Source organism: Chlorocebus sabaeus, chromosome 9 (genome assembly GCF_047675955.1).
Source record: "Chlorocebus sabaeus isolate Y175 chromosome 9, mChlSab1.0.hap1, whole genome shotgun sequence".
In the NCBI taxonomy this organism is placed as follows: domain Eukaryota; kingdom Metazoa; phylum Chordata; class Mammalia; order Primates; family Cercopithecidae; genus Chlorocebus; species Chlorocebus sabaeus.
In genome coordinates, this window is record NC_132912.1 from 90,491,508 (window position 1) to 90,501,410 (window position 9,903).

Here is a 9,903-nt window from a genome sequence, read left to right on the forward strand (position 1 = left end):
ATAAGTATATTTAGCATGGTAGTAGAGTAACATCAATGCCTACAGTTTTGGTCAATCTCTCAAAATTGGGGAATTGCTAAATTAAGTTTAGTCTAAAGCTGCCTACTTATATATTTTAAGTTTGGCCTAAAGGTATCTTCATAGTGAATAAACTGTAACCTAACTGGATGTATTAGTCCATTTTCATACTGCTATGAAGAAATGACTGATGTAATCCCAGCACTTTGGGAGGCCAAGGCAGATCACGAGGTCAGGAGATCGAGACCATCCTGGCTAACACGGTGAAACCCCATCTCTACTAAAAATACAAAAAAATTAGCCAGGCGAGGTGGCGGGCACCTGTAGTCCCAGCTACTCAGGAGGCTGAGGCAGGAGAATGGCATGAACCCAGGAGGTGGAGCTTGCAGTGAGCCAAGATCATGCCACTGCACTCCAGCCTGGGTGACTGAGACTCCATCTAAAAAAAAAAAAAAAAAGAAAAAGAAAAAGAAAAAAAATTACTGAGACTGGGTAATTTATAAAGAAAAAGAGGTTTAATGGACTCACAGTCCCACATGGCTGGGGAGGCCTCACAATCATGGCAGAAGGTGAAGGAGGAGTGAAAGCATATCTTACATGGTGGCAGGCAAGAGAGCATGTGCAGAGGAACTGCCCTTTATAAAACCTTCAGATTTCATGAGACTTATTCACTATCATGAGAATGGCATGAATGCCTCCACGATTCAATTACCTCCCACCAGGTCCCTCCCATAGGTCCCTTCTTGACCTCCATTGTGGAACAGTAGACTGATTTCATCTTGATAGTTCGGGTCAGTCACCCCAGTCAACACTGTAACTCCCTTCTTAGCCTGTTGACTTAGAGGCAGGAGAAGCCCAAAGTGGCAAGGTGATAGTCTTAACTTCCAGTTCAGTTGAATCATTGTGTCTTCTGATGGCAACATTCTTCCCTCTGGAACTCAGACCTCTAGGCCTTAGTTGACAGTAGAATATAACGCAGCAGGAACAGGAAGCAAAAATTTTGCTAGTGAGTCACTAGGGGTGATGGTGAGCAGTGCCACTTTCACTTCTACCCCTTGATTCCTAGACCCGTGAATACTGGCTATGGGAGAAATAGTTTCATACATTGAATGCTGATTCAGAGCACACACAGTCTTCTGCAGAACTTTGCCCCAGGCCTGCAAAGTATTGTCACCTAGTTGGTGTTGTGATTGTGACTTCAAAAGGCCATTCTTCCCATTCTATCAAGCCAGCTGCTTCAGGATGATGGGGAACATGGTATGACCAGTGAATGCCATGAGCATGAGCCCACTGCCACACTTCTTCAGCTGTGAAGTGAGTTCCTTTTTCAGAAGCAATTGTATGTGGAATACAATGATGGTGGATAAGGCATTCTGTGAGTCCATGGATGGTAATCTTGGCAGAAGCATTGCATGCAGGAAAGGCAAATCCATATCCAGGGTAAGTGTTTATTCCAGTAAGAACAAACTGCTGCCCTGTCCGTGGTGTAAGAGGTCCAGTGTAATCAATCTGCCACCAGGTAACTGGCTGATCACCCCAGAGAATGATGCCATATTGAGGGCTCAGTATTGGTCTCTGCTGCCGGCAGATTGGGCAATCAGTGGTGGCTGTAGCCAGGTCAGCCTTGGTAAGTGGAAGTTCATATTGCTGAGCCCATGCATAACCTCCATCCATTGCCACCATGGCCATTTTGTTCATGAGCCCCTTGGGCAATAATAGCAATGGCTGGTGAAAGAGGCTGAGTGGTGTCCACAAAATGGGTCATCCTATCTACTTGATTATTAAAATGCTCCTCTGCTGAGGTCATCCTTTGATGAGCATTCATGTGGGATACAAATATCTTCAGTTTTTGACCCCTCAGAGAGTCCACCCATGTACTTCTTCCCCAGATTTATTTGTTACCAATTTTCCAATTATGCTCCTTTCAAGCCCCTGACCATCCAGCCTAACCATTGGCGACAGCCCACTAATCAGTATATAATCCCACATCTGGCCATTTCTCCTTCCAAGGAAAGTGCACAACCAGGTGCACTGCTGAAAGTCCTGCCCACTGGGAAGATTTCCCTTCACCTCTGTCCTTCAGGCATGTCCTAGAAAGGGGCTGTAGTGCTACAGCTGTCCACTTTCAGGTGGTGTCTGCATACTGTGCAGTACCACCTGTAAACCAGGCCCTAGTCTTGTCTTCCTCTGTCAGCTGATCATAAGGAAATCCCCATGAAGCCATTGGCACAGCCTGGGAGAGAGAAGGCAGGGTGGCAGAAGTGGGGACCACAGGTATTTGACCCACTTCCTCATATAACTTTCTTGTGCCTTCAGGACCTGCTCAAGCCCAATCATGTATATATCACTTCCATTGTATGACAAAATGCTGTTGTGCATGCCCAACTTTATGGCTAGACAGGTCAGAAAGTACCCAGTTCATGATAGGAAGTTCAGGTCCTAGAGTAGCTTGGTGACTTGTAGTCAAAGGTTCAGTTTCCACCAAAGCCCAGTAACAGGCCAAAAGCTGTCTCGCAAAAGGAAAGTAGTTTTCTTCAGAAGATGGTAGGGCCTTGCTCCAAAACCCTAGAGGCCTCTACTGTGATTCACCTATAGGGCCCTGACAAAGACTCCAAACAGTATCCCTATCTGCCACTGACACCTCAAGCACCATTGGATCTGCTCAGTCATATGGCCCAAGTGGCAGAGCAGCTTGCACAGCAGCCTAGACCTCTTGCAGAGCCTTCATTTGTTCTGGGCCCCACTCAAAACTAGCAGCCTTTTGGGTCACTGAATAAATAGGCCAGAGTAATACACCCAAAATCCAAATATGCCCACTAGACATTGTACCTCTTTCTTGGTTGTAGGAAGGGACAAATGCAACAATGCATCCTTCACCTTAGAAGGAATATTTCAACAGGCCCCTCACCAGTGGACCCCTAGAAATTTCACTCACATAGAAGGCCCATGAATTTTAGTTGGATTTATTTCCCATACCCTGACGTGAAAGTGTTCACCAATAAGTCCCAAGTGGTTGCTACTTCTCACTCACTGGGTCCAGTTAGCATAATGTCATCTATGTAATGAACTTGTGTGATATCTTGTGGAAGGGAAAAGCGATCAAAATCTCTGTGAGCAAGATACTGCTGGCCTTGCTGGCTGAAGGCAAATTGCCTCTGGTGAGGCTCATGGACAGGAGTAAAGAAAAAGGCACTTGCCAAATCAATAGCTTCATACCAGGTACAAGGAGATGTGTTAATTTGCTCATGCAATGAACCACATCTAGTATAGCAGCTGCAATTGGAGTCACCACTTTGTTAAGCTTATGATAGTCCACTGTCATTCTCCAGATCCGTATGTCTTCTGCATAGGCCAAATAAAAGAGTTGAGGCGGGGTGCAGTGGCTCACACCTATAATCCCAGCACTTTGGGAGGTGGAGGCGGGGGGATCACGAGGTCAAGAGTTCAAGACCAGCATGGCCAACGTGGTGAAACCCCATCTCTACTAAAAATACAAAAATTAACCAGGCATGGTGGAGTGTGCTTGTAGTCCCAGCTATTTGGGAGCTGAGGCAGAAGTATCACTTGAACCTGGGAGGCGGAGGTTGCAGTGAACCGAGATCGTGCCACTGCATTCCAGCCTGGGTAACAGAGTGAGACTCCATCTCACAAAACAAAACAAAGAGTTAAACAAGGATGTTGTGGGGATCACCACCCCTGCATCTTCCAACGCCTTGATGGTGGCACTTACCTCTGCAATCCCTCCAGGGTTGTGATTTTTTTTTGATTTACCATTTTTCTAAGTAGAAGCAGCTCTAGTGGCTTCCATTTGGCCTTTCCCACGTAATAGCCCTCAACCCACAGGTCAAGAAACCAATGTGAGGAATCTGCCAGCTGCTAATTATGTTGTCTATTCCAATTATGCATTCTGGCACTGGGAAAATGACCACAGGATGAGTCCAGAGACCACTGGACCCACTAAGTCAGACCTGAGCTAAAACTCCATTAATTACTTGACTTCCATGAGCCCCTACTCTAACTGGAGGGCCATAATGACATTTTGGGTCCCCTGGAATCAATGTTAGCTCAGAGCCAGTGTCCAGTAGTCCCTGACCAGGTCTGGTCATTCCCCTTTCCCTGATGCACAGTTACCCTGGTAAAAGGCTAGAGGTTTCCTCAGGGAAGGATGGGAGGAAGATTAACAGTGTAAATTGTTGGCAGTGTAGTGGGGTCATTCCTTAGAGAGACATAGCCTCCCCTTCAGTTAAGGGGTTCTGGATCTATAAACTAGCTCAATTCTGAAAACTGATAGAGGGGCTGGGATTCTCTGTTTTTATAATTCAAATTAGTCTTTCATCCACTTGATTTGGAAGTTTTCTGCTTATACCAAATAAGAATGTAGTAGACTTCCGGCCAGGCATGGTGGCTCATGCCTGTAATCCCAGCACTTCAGGAGGCTGAGGCAGGCAGATCACGAGGTCAAGAGATCGAGACCATCCTGGCCAACATGGTGAACCCGTCTCTACTAAAAATACAAAAATTAGCCAGGCGTGGTAGTGTGCACCTGTAGTCCCAGCTACTTAGGAAGCTGAGACAGGAGAATCACTTGAACCTGGGAGGCAGAGGTTGCAGATGGCCGAGATGGCACCATTGCCCTCCAGCCTGATGACAGGATGAGACTCCGCCTCACAAAAAAAATAAAAAAGAAAGAAAGAAAGAATGTAGTAGACTTCCTATTGATTTCAGTTCTAGGAATGCCATGATTAATTAGCTAATGCCAGAGCTTTACATGAGTCAGGCTATTCTGATCGCTGCTTTGCCTCTGCTGTCCACTACAGTAACTAGGCCCACCTTGCTCTTGACAGTTAAGTGCCACCACTTGGTCCCTGCCATCTCAGGATCCAGTTATTCCCATTGCATTTCAGTTTTCCAATTGAGTGACTGCGGTTCCCACTGTAAGATCTGGTATACAGATAAGAGCTTCTCAAGAATGGTGGTACTCCCCTCACAAATTTATTTTGCAAGGTGTTGGTGAAGGGTATGTTGTTTGGACCCTCCCAGTGGGAATGAGTAGGTCTAAAATGACAAATCCACTCTAGCCTTCCAGTCTCCCTAAGCTTTGGATCCTTTCCTCTACATTAAACCAAGGGAGATCAGGCATTTCCAGCCTGCACAGTGGAGGACCATCTTTTGATCCGTGTTTCAGCTAAACAAGCAAATAAACTATTAGAAACCTTTTTCTAACTCCCCAAGCTGTAGCATTAAATGCAGAATCTCTGCTTAGTGGGCCCATATTAATAAATCCAGTCTGATCCAACTTTATGTTCCTTTTACCTGTCAATGAAAAGAGTCAAATTCTAGAAAATATTTGAAGAGATTTATTCTGAGCCAAATATGAGTGACTATGGCCCATGACACAGGCCTCAGGAGGTCCCGAGAGCATGTATCCAATATGGTTGGAGTGCAGCTTGGTTTTATACATTTTAGGGAGGCATGAGACATAAAATACATTTAAGAAATACATTGGGTTGGTCCACAAAGGTGGGACAACTCAAAAGTGAGGGAGGGTGGGGGTGTTGGTACACGGCTTTCAGGCCCTAGGTAAATTTAAACATTTTCTGGTTGACGATTGGTTGAGTTTGTCTAAAAAGACCTGGGGTCAATAGAAAATGTTCAGGTTATGATAAAAGATTGTGAAGACCAAGGTTCTTTTGAAGTCTTACTGTGGTTGCCCTTAGAGACAATAGATAACAAATGCTTCTCCTATTCAGATCTTTGAAAGGTGTTGACTTTTAGTTAATCTCTTTAGGATTGGGAGGGCCCGGAAGAAAAAGATCTAGTTATGTTAATAGAGATTCTTATAGATGCCAATTTCCCCCCACAAAAGACAGCTTTGCAGGGCCATTTCAGGATATAGCAAAAAAACATGTTTTGGGGTAAAATATTTTTATTTTCTTCCTTGTCTCATGATGTTATGCCAGAGTCAGGTTGGAAAGTAAGTTACCATATATAGGGTTAAATAAAACTCAGCTGATGAGAATTTATGGTTTGTAGGGCATGATTCCCCAGACCCCTTAGATAGGAATTTGGGCAAGATAAAAAAAATGGAGCTTAGTCCTCACACCATTATCCCACACCTTTAATGTCCATTCCCACATGTGTTCTCCAGATTTCTGCTTCTATAAATTAGAAAACTCAAGTAGTTCTTTCCTCATGGGTCATACTCTGAACTTCATCTCTAGGGACCTACTGGCACTTGAGTCTAGTTACTGGCATAGAAGCAAAGAGTGGGTATTGGGGCTGGGTCCTGAGGAGAATCAGCATTGTCTTGCCTGGCAACTGCCTCAGGGGGGCTATCACTGTTTCCTCAAGCAATGCAGGGTTAATCTCTTCAGACCGTTGTAGAAAGGCTGATAGCAGCCTGGGTTGGGGAGGGGATGTTGCCACCACTGTGAGTGGGGAGGCCGTCTTCTCCTCTGGCAAAAAAGGCTTATCAGAAATTAGGAGCCCCCAGATTCATCAGAGTCCTCCCACACATCCCTGTCCCAAGTTCTAGGGTCTCATTCCTTCCCTACCAATGCCCTTACTTTAACAGTAGACACCTGGTGAGGCTGAGCATGCACCTTTTGCTATAGGTCTTGTGTCTGATTCTCAGCAATTTCAGCCCTTTGTCTGGAGAAGATAAGACTCTCATCCAGGCAATCATAGTAGATTTGAGACTAAGTATGTGCTACTGTGGCCAGAAGATAGAATCCCTGAGCTCATCCTTTTTTTTCAGCACTTGTCCAGGGAACTTAGGAACAACCACCCAACTTCATTATATTCCTTAGTTCTCTGCAAATGTTCTAAGTTATTATATATAGAGTCACTAAACCCGTCGACTCTGAGGAGCAGTGAATCAGAAGTATAAAATGCATTTATTTTTCACAACTCTAAACCACACCAAGGACTATCAGTGTTCTCCATACTATTAGAAGTAGAGTCCTTAGCACTTTTAGGTCTAATCAGATTAAAGAGCCAACTCCAGAAACCCCAAAACCAACTAAAGAAATCCATCCTTAAAATGGATGGAAAGGATATGTGTTTGCTAAGCTTTTACCATTTACAGGGTTTTGGTTGAAACTGTAGGAATCTATTTGAATAACTCAAATTATCCTGGCCAATAGGAAGGTGAGTTTATTTATGATCTGAAAATAATATTTAGTCTATTCTCCATTCTTCTGATGCCAACAAGGAAAGAAATCTGATCAAGAAAATGCCCTGATGTGTGTGGGTTTTTTTTGATATCAAGTTCCTGCCTTTGGACTCTTTGTGTGTGTGTGTGTGTGTGTGTGTGTGTGTGTATATTACATATATATATGTAATATTACACACACACACACAAAGGGAGTTTGTTAGGGAAAACTGGCTCACATGATTACTAGGAAAAGTCCCACAATAGGCCATCTGCAAGCTAGGGAAGAGAGAAGCCAGTAGTGGATCAGTTCAACTCCAAAAGCCTCAAAACCAGGCAAGCTGATAGTGCTGCCTTCAGTCTGTGGTCAAAGCCCCAAGACCCCCCAGGAAGCCACTAGTCTAAGTCCCAGTCCAAAGACCAAAGGACCTGGAGTCTGATATCCAGGGCACGAGGATCAGAAGGAAGCCGGAAGACTCAGCCAGCAAGGTTATCCCATCTTCTTCTGCCTGCTTTGTTCTAGCCATACTGGCAGCTGATTGTATGGTGACCACTCACATTGAGGATGGGTCTTCCTCTTCCAGTCCACCAACTCAACTGTCAAATCTCTGCTGATAACACCCTCACAGACACACCCAGAAACAATACTTTACCAGCCATCTAGGTATTCTTCAGTCTAATCAAGTTAACACCTAATAACCATTTCACCATCCTTCTACTACAGGCAATGGCAGGGCTGAAAAGGACTTGTGTTTGCTGAGCTTTTACCATTTACAGAGTTTTGGTTGAAACTGTAGGAATCTATTTAAAGAACTCATTATCCTGGCCAATAGGAGGGAGAGTTTATTTATGATCTGAAAATAATACTTAGTCTATTCTCCATTCTTTTGATACCAACAAGGAAAGAAACCTGGTCAAGAAAATGCTCTGATGTGTGTTTTTTGATATCAAGTTTTTGCCTTTGGACTCAACTGATACGAAGTTTCTGATTATTCAACCTGGGCAAGGCTCAAGATATTACTGCAAAAGCATTTTCTCCAATAAAGAGTTTGCTAAGCAAATTGACATTATGAACATGCTTTCATGGACTCATTAACCTACTTTAAAAAACAAGTTGTTTATGAAGTTCACCAGGTGAGCATGTGTGGATAGAGCTAATGAATACAAATACCTTTTCCTAGCAGGCTCTCAATCTGTAAATATAGTTCAGAAGCTAGGGGTTATTTCCTGTTGTTGGAGGTATTCGGGAAAAAAAAAGTCAATTTATTTTAAAATCATTAAAATTTTAAAAATGGATGTACTCTCTAAAACCATTTGATCTCCTCCTACGCCGAATGACTTTTCCACTAATAACTCCAAGTTAATGAACATTTTATTCTGTCTAATAAGTTTTTTTTAATTGCACGCACAGACTCGGGAGGGTAGCATGCATAGTGGTTACAAATGTGGACTATAGAGCTAGACTCTCTGCGTTTGAATCCTGCTCTGCCATTCCACTTAGTAGGTACTTACACTGTTTGTGCCTCATATCCTCTTCTATAAAATGGGAATAGCAATATTACCTGCTTCATAGTTGTTAAGAAGGTTAAATTAGTGAATATATGTAAGGTACTCAGAAGAGTATTAAGTGCTATGTGCATTAGCTTTATTGTCTTGACTTAGCCAAATAAGCACTAGGCCTCAAACAACAAATCTGTACAACTCAACCTCACTTTGTTGTACCACCTGGGGAATTTGTATTTGCAAAAGAACCCAAGCATTAGATCATGGATGGGTTAAGTTGGTACTTTCTCAGCAGAATTCTAAGAAAGGTGTCCATGGCCAAGTAAGTTAAGGAATGGAATGGATAATGAAGGCTAAGGTTGAGATTTTTCTTTTTTTTAGGCAGGAAAAAGTTTACAGAATTCTTTCTGGAAAGAAAGATAATTTCTTTCCAGATTTATTTGAAAAGAGCACTCTATATCAGTTTAAGATTGTTTCTTGGAATATTTGTATTTTGTATGACTCTACCACACCAGAACTGCAATGGGACGCAATGAATTAAAATAAATGCTTCTCCTGTCTCCAGTCCATTCCTCCAAGATGACAAAGAAAAGAAGGAACAATGGTCGTGCCAAAAAGGGCCGCGGCCATGTGCAGCCTATTCACTGCATGAACTGTGCCCAATGCATGTCCAAGGGCAAGGCCATTAAGAAATTCATCATTCAAAACATAGTGGAGGCCATGGCAGTCAGGGACATTTCTGAAGCGAGTGTCTTCAATGCCTATGTGCGTCCCAAGCTATGTGTGAAGCTACGTTACTGTGTGAGTTGTGCAAGTCACAGCAAAGTAGTCAGGAATTGATCTCGTGAAGCCCGCAAGGACTGAACACCCCCACCCCGATTTAGGCCTGCGAGTGCTGCCCCACGTCCCCCACCAAAGCCCACGTAAGGAGCTTAGTCCTTAAAGACTGAAGACGGACTATTCTCTGCAGAAAAATAAAACGGACATTGTACTTAAATAAATAAATAAATAAATAAATAAATAAATAAATGCTTCCTATTATAATAGCTTTTTAAGGTTTAGATTAGTAATTTCACAACTCCTATTACATACAAGTGCATCTTTGGGATGCAAGTACATACATGTTCAGCTTATTAGCATGTTATTTTCAGTTCTACTCAAAAAACATTCTCAACTTGGCTGACTCATTTTAATAGGGACAAAATTTTCACATTCCAACTTGAACAGGG

General features: G+C 43.2%; 1 pseudogene; it reads left to right on the forward strand.

Moving 5' to 3' along the window:
* Window positions 1-9,253: 9,253 nt before the first annotated feature.
* Window positions 9,254-9,601, forward strand: LOC119628103 (small ribosomal subunit protein eS26 pseudogene; annotated as a pseudogene).
* Window positions 9,602-9,903: the final 302 nt, after the last annotated feature.